This window comes from Schistocerca americana, chromosome 9 (assembly GCF_021461395.2).
Source record: "Schistocerca americana isolate TAMUIC-IGC-003095 chromosome 9, iqSchAmer2.1, whole genome shotgun sequence".
In the NCBI taxonomy this organism is placed as follows: domain Eukaryota; kingdom Metazoa; phylum Arthropoda; class Insecta; order Orthoptera; family Acrididae; genus Schistocerca; species Schistocerca americana.
In genome coordinates, this window is record NC_060127.1 from 203,382,735 (window position 1) to 203,388,734 (window position 6,000).

Consider the following 6,000-nt stretch of genomic DNA (forward strand, 5'->3'; position numbering starts at 1 on the left):
CACAACTTGACCAGAAGAAGGGATCGGTTGGTAAGACATGTTCTGAGGCATCAAGGGATCACCAATTTAGTATTCGAGGGCAGCGTGGAGGATAAAAATCATAGGGGGAGACCAAGAGATGAATACACTAAGCAGATTCAGAAGGATGTAGGTTGCAGTAGGTACTGGGAGATGAAGAAGCTTGCACAGGATAGAGTAGCATGGAGAGCTGTATCAAACCAGTCTCAGGACTGAAGACCACAACAACAACAACATGGTTATTTTCCAGGGTCGCAACATTGCCAAGGATTATGTGACCATTTCGGCTGATCAGGTTCATTCCATAGTACAATGTTTGTTCCCGAATGGTGATGCTGTGTTCCAAAAAGTCAGGGCCACAGAAAACACAGCTGGAGGATGAATTGTGAAACCTCCTCTGGCCAACACGCTCACTAGGTGTCAATATTACTGAGCCTCTGTGGTTTACTTTGGACGAAACGGTGCGTCATCTCTATCCACCTGCATTATCGTTATCTGAAGTTGCCACTATTTCGCAGGAAGAATGTAATAAGATTTCTTTGGATACTATGCACGGCCTGTATTTGCCCATCCCGAGACGACTAGAAACTGATTTGAATGCCAACGGTGTCAGGGGCAAAATACAGGGAGCCAAAGGCTATTTACAATTTGTACAGAAAGCAGATGGCAGTTATAAGAGTCGAGGGACGTGAAAGGGAAGCAGTGGTTGGGAAGGGAGTGAGACAGGGTTGTAGCCGGCCGGAGCGGCCGTGCGTTTCTAGGCGCTTCAGTCTGGAACCGCGTGACCGCTACGGTCGCAGGTTCGAATCCTGCCTCAGGCATGAATGTGTGTGATGTCCTTAGGTTAGTTAGGTTTAAGTAGTTCTACGTTCTCGGGAACTGATGACCACAGATGTTAAGTCCCATAGTGCTCAGAGCCATTTGAATTTAGACAGGGTTGTAGTCTCTCCCCGACGTTATTCAATCTGTATATTGAGCAAACAGTAAAGGAAACAAAAGAAAAATTCGGCGTAGGTGTTAAAATCCGTGGAGAAGAAATAAAAACTTTGAGGTTAGCCGATGACATTGTAATTCTGTCAGAGACAGCAAAGGACTTGGAAGAGCAGTTGAACGGAATGGACAGTGTCTTGAAAGGAGGATATAAGATGAACATCAACAAAAGCAAAACAAGGATAATGGAATGTAGTCGAATAAAGTCGGGTGATGCTGAGGGAATTAGATTAGGAAATGAGACACTTAAATTAGTAAAGGAGTTTTGCTAATTGGGGAGCAAAATAACTGATGATGGTCGAAGTAGAGAGGGTATAAAATGTAGACTGGCAATGGCAAGGAAAGCGTTTCTGAAGAAGGGAAGTTTGTTGACATCTAGTATAGAATTGGGGAGAAAAAGAGTTTGTGGCACAACTTGACTAGAAGAAGGGATCGGTTGGTAAGACGTGAGGCATCAAGGGATCACAAATTTAGCGTTGGAGGGCAGCGTGGAGGGTAAAAATCGTAGAGGGAGACCAAGAGATGAATACACTAAGCAGATTCAGAAGGATGTAGATTGCAGTAAGTATTGGGAGATGAAGAAGCTTGCACAGGATAGAGTAGCATGGAGAGCTGCATCAAAGCAGTCTGAGGACTGAAGACAACAACAACAACAACAAGAGTCGTGCAGCCAGCAGCACAAGGAACTGGGAACAAAGGTCGAAACTTAGAGGCGCAGGTACTGGAGACCATTAAGGTCCTGGCGGACGAGAACCAACGGGCGGTCCATGTGTGAAGGCCGAAATGGCAAAGATAGGAGGGAAGATATGAAACTTGTCTATCACTGAGAGCACTGACAAGACTGGGCTGTTTGGGGTGGGTGTGACGTCAGAAGTGCGATCTCTAATGAAATTGTAACAAGGTCAGTATGAGATAAATGGGCAGCATAAGGAGGTTACACACGACCTACAGCATTTAAAGGAAAGCCTCATGTGTGACACGGGAGCACGTACATAAATGCCGGCAAGATAGGTTGGACAAGGACTCCGGACACGATGCGGGATCTGAGGACGATAGGGGAGACTGTGTTATTGGGGGCAGGTGGGCGAGACACAGGAACCCTCACGAACGATCTCTGCGAGAGGAAACGCAGGAGTTTGATTTCAAGCACTTCCTCTAGGTGAGAAAGTTTGAGGTATTCAGAAATTCGCGGCATCTATGCTCGTGGTTGGTTGCAACAATTTGAATTTCCCTTCCTCCTACCTGGCCGAGTGGGCACAAGATGACTACATGTGCGGCTTCGTGGAGGGCGAGCCAGGCAGCGTGGCAAAGCAGTTCAGTCAGGGAGTTCCAGAAGATGTTACTGGTCTGAGGCGGCCCAGGACCGCGTTAAGTACGGACTTATTCTGATTCCGAACCTTAATCATTGCTGTTTCTCAAGTCCTGCTCAGCTACTCGAGCATGTTGTTGTTGTTGTTGTTGTTGTTGTTGTGGTCTTCAGTCCTGAGACTGGATTGATGCAGTTCTCGTTGCTACTCTATCCTGTGCAAGCTTCTTCATCTCCCAGTACTTACTGCAACCTACATCTTTCAGAATCTGCTTAGTGTATTCATCTCTTGGTCTCCCTTTACGATTTCTACCCTCCACGTTGCCCTCCAATACTAAATTTGTGATCCCTTGATGTGTCAGAACTTGTCCTACCAAGCGATCCCATCTTCTTGTCAAGTTGTGCCACAAACTCCTCTTCTCCCCAATTCTATTGAATACCTCCTCATTAGTTGTGTGATCTACCCATCTAATCTTCAGCATTATTCTGTAGCACCACATTTCGAAAGCTTCTATTCTCTTTTTGTCCAAACTATTTATCGTCCATGTTTCACTTTCATACATGGCTACACTCCATACAAATACCTTCAGAAACGACTCCCTGACACTTAAATCTATACTCGATGTTAACAAATTTCTCTTCTTCAGAAACGCTTTCTTTGCCATTGCCAGTCTACATTTTATATCCTCTCTACTTCGACCATCATCAGTAATTTGCTCCCTAAATAGCAAAACTCATTTACTACTTTAAGTGTCTCATTTCGTAATCTAATTCCCTCAGCATCACCCGACTTAATTCGACTACATTCCATTATCCTCGTTTTGCTTTTGTTGATGTTCATCTTATATCCTCCTTTCAAGACACTGTCCATTCCGTTCAACTGCTCTACCAAGTCTTTTGCTGTCTCTGACAGAATTATAATGTCATCGGCGAACCTCAAAGTTTTTATTTCTTCTCCATGAATTTTAATACCTACTCCTACTCGAGCATATGTTGCACCAAAATCAGTTTCTATACCATCCTTACGGGCCCGCGGAACTGATACGTATTTGCGTATCGAAGCACCTTACGAACCTTCCGAGACGCTACTCCAAGCGGCTATAAAATGAATGTGCTCAACATAAATACTGAACGCAAAAATGAAGATTTGGCCCTGTTTGATTACCCCCCTGAAGCAGATCTAAGGATCTCTTAATGGTGATTATTTCCTTCTTGCTCTTTAACACATAAATTACATTATAAACATAAATCAATGATTAAGGGAACTAGTAACTACCAAATGATGAATGCTATTTCCGCTTATAGATTTATTGTGGATTAAAACCCCTTTATTACAAATGTTTATATATCAATGGACATAAAGAGATACAAATGAATACTATTGATCAATTGCCCAAATCTGCCCCTTTTTGTTGCTAACGCAGTTATCTAAAACAAAATAACGCGAGACGAGTGACATCATCTACGTAACAAACACTAGAAGACACTACTTTCAAAGGCGATCAGCAGTGGTGTGCAGCCTCAGTGGAAATATAAATTACGTGATAACAGTTGTTTAACTCTATACCCCTAATAAGCCGTAGCAATCAGCAATATCACCGAATGTATTGCGTCCGGTGGGTCGGAGTGATGGTTCTCGTACATGTCTGCGTCGACGGAAGAACTCCAGCCACTAAATATATATAAAAAAACTCATTCTAACACTAGGATGGCACAAGATGGTCCTCTGAATTGTATAATCTAATTCTATCTTCTCCTGTCTGTGTTCTACAGACAAGAAACGTGGCTTCCAGCCACAAGGACGGAGTTCAGATAACGTCTCAATGTGAGTAAATACAGAAGAAGTGTTCTGAATCACTGAACGCTGTGTACTCAACGACGGCTCCCAACCCAGAGGCCAAGTCCAGAATCGAATAAGTTCGCAACAGTACAGTGCCTAACAGTTCTAACTATAAAATCGCCTGAGAGCATAGACAGCAAGTCCGTCTGTACCAACAAAGCTGATACTGAGCGACTGTCAAACACGGATGCTCAAAACGGAAGACCTCTTCTCTCCACCGTTGGCTTCCCACCAAAGCTTGGCTCCCCTCCCTCGTAACCTGGAAGGCGAATCATGTTCTCGAAACCATGGAATTTTCTCCCTCTCCACAGATTCTTCCGAACACTGTCCAACCATATTTCAGTCTTTTGTAGTTCAGTGTGGGAAGTTTGCGAGGAAATACCTATACAGTGGTACGCTTCTCAGAGTAAAAATCCCTCGAAATACAGCCCGCAATTTCCGAGGTAATGCTTCCTCGTTCCTCTGTGCCGATTTGATCAGGCGTTCCCTTAGCCGTCCGCACCGCGGCTTTATATATAAGAACGCTGCGCGAGGAAGGAAGGCCCCAGTTCTCTCGAGACGCTGAATAACACGCCATCTGTATCGGGAGTCGCGTCGCATCGGTATCACTGCTACAAACAGCCTCGGGTGCCGTATTAAGTTACTAGAGATACGCGGAACCATGAAAACATTTCAAGTGAAGTGTTAATTCTGGGATGATTTTCATTAACTAGCTTCAGTTTGCGTATTGTCGTATTTTCACGTGCCGTCGCGGGACAGACATTCTACCAAATATTTAGCGTGGCGTTTGATGAAATATTTTCATCAAATTATGGCGAGCATTCTTTTTAACATTTAATTCGGACATTTATAGTTGCATCAGCGCATTAGACTCTGAACTGCTCTGTTAGTTAGGTTGTAGGGATACTTGTGTTTTTTGTCAGTGAATTTCAGAATATACTCAACTATTTTGGAAAATCGTTTTTGATTAGAAATCCCGGACAATCTCCTAATTCCTCAGAGCTATAAGCCGCAGCTATAATGGTATTCTCAGATGAAATGGGCACTAGGAACTCTAATTACAGGCTTCACGTTTTGTTAAATCACTTTCTGGGCGCTAAAAAGTAAATAGAGGGCCAGTGTTGAGAACGGCGAAAGACAGCATTAACAACATTCTAAAAGCCTGAAACTGATTCAGCATTCAAACATTTGTACTGCAACAGTTAAACGATTCATTTTTCTAACCGCCGCCCCACAAGTTGAGCTCTTCGGATGATGAGCATGAAAGAGATACTGTTTTTGCTGCTGTCGCGGGGAGGAACGTTGGCTGATCTGAGAATCACGGAATCTGCCCGAAACGAACTGATTCAGGTCCTGAGAGCGCATGCGCTGGTATTTTCACAGGCTCCTGGCGCAATTAAAGGGTTCATTTATGAGTTTAGAGTATGCGAACATCAAAAATTTTTTGTTACACCGTATCCAATTCCTCTCACCCATAGGGAACAAGTCGAGAGAGAACTGATCAAGATACTGGACGACGGGGTAATCAAGCGTGGTAGTAGCTCTTACAAGTCACCGTAACTTGTAGTCCTGAAACGTGATGGATCTGTTCGCCTAGATTTGGACTCCAGGCAAATAAATACCATCATTATGCCGGAAACGGACAGGCCTGAGAGCCTGGGTGAATTACTGCAACGTTTTCACGGAGTAAAGGTTTTATCATCAGTTGATCTCCGATATAGCTTTTGGCAGATCATTTTGCATCCTTCCTGTAGGCCGTGCACGGTGTTTTTATGTTATGGAAACTGCTGTCAGTTTCGACGCCTTCCGTTCGGGCTGAATGTGTCGTCAGCCGCATTCCTTAAGG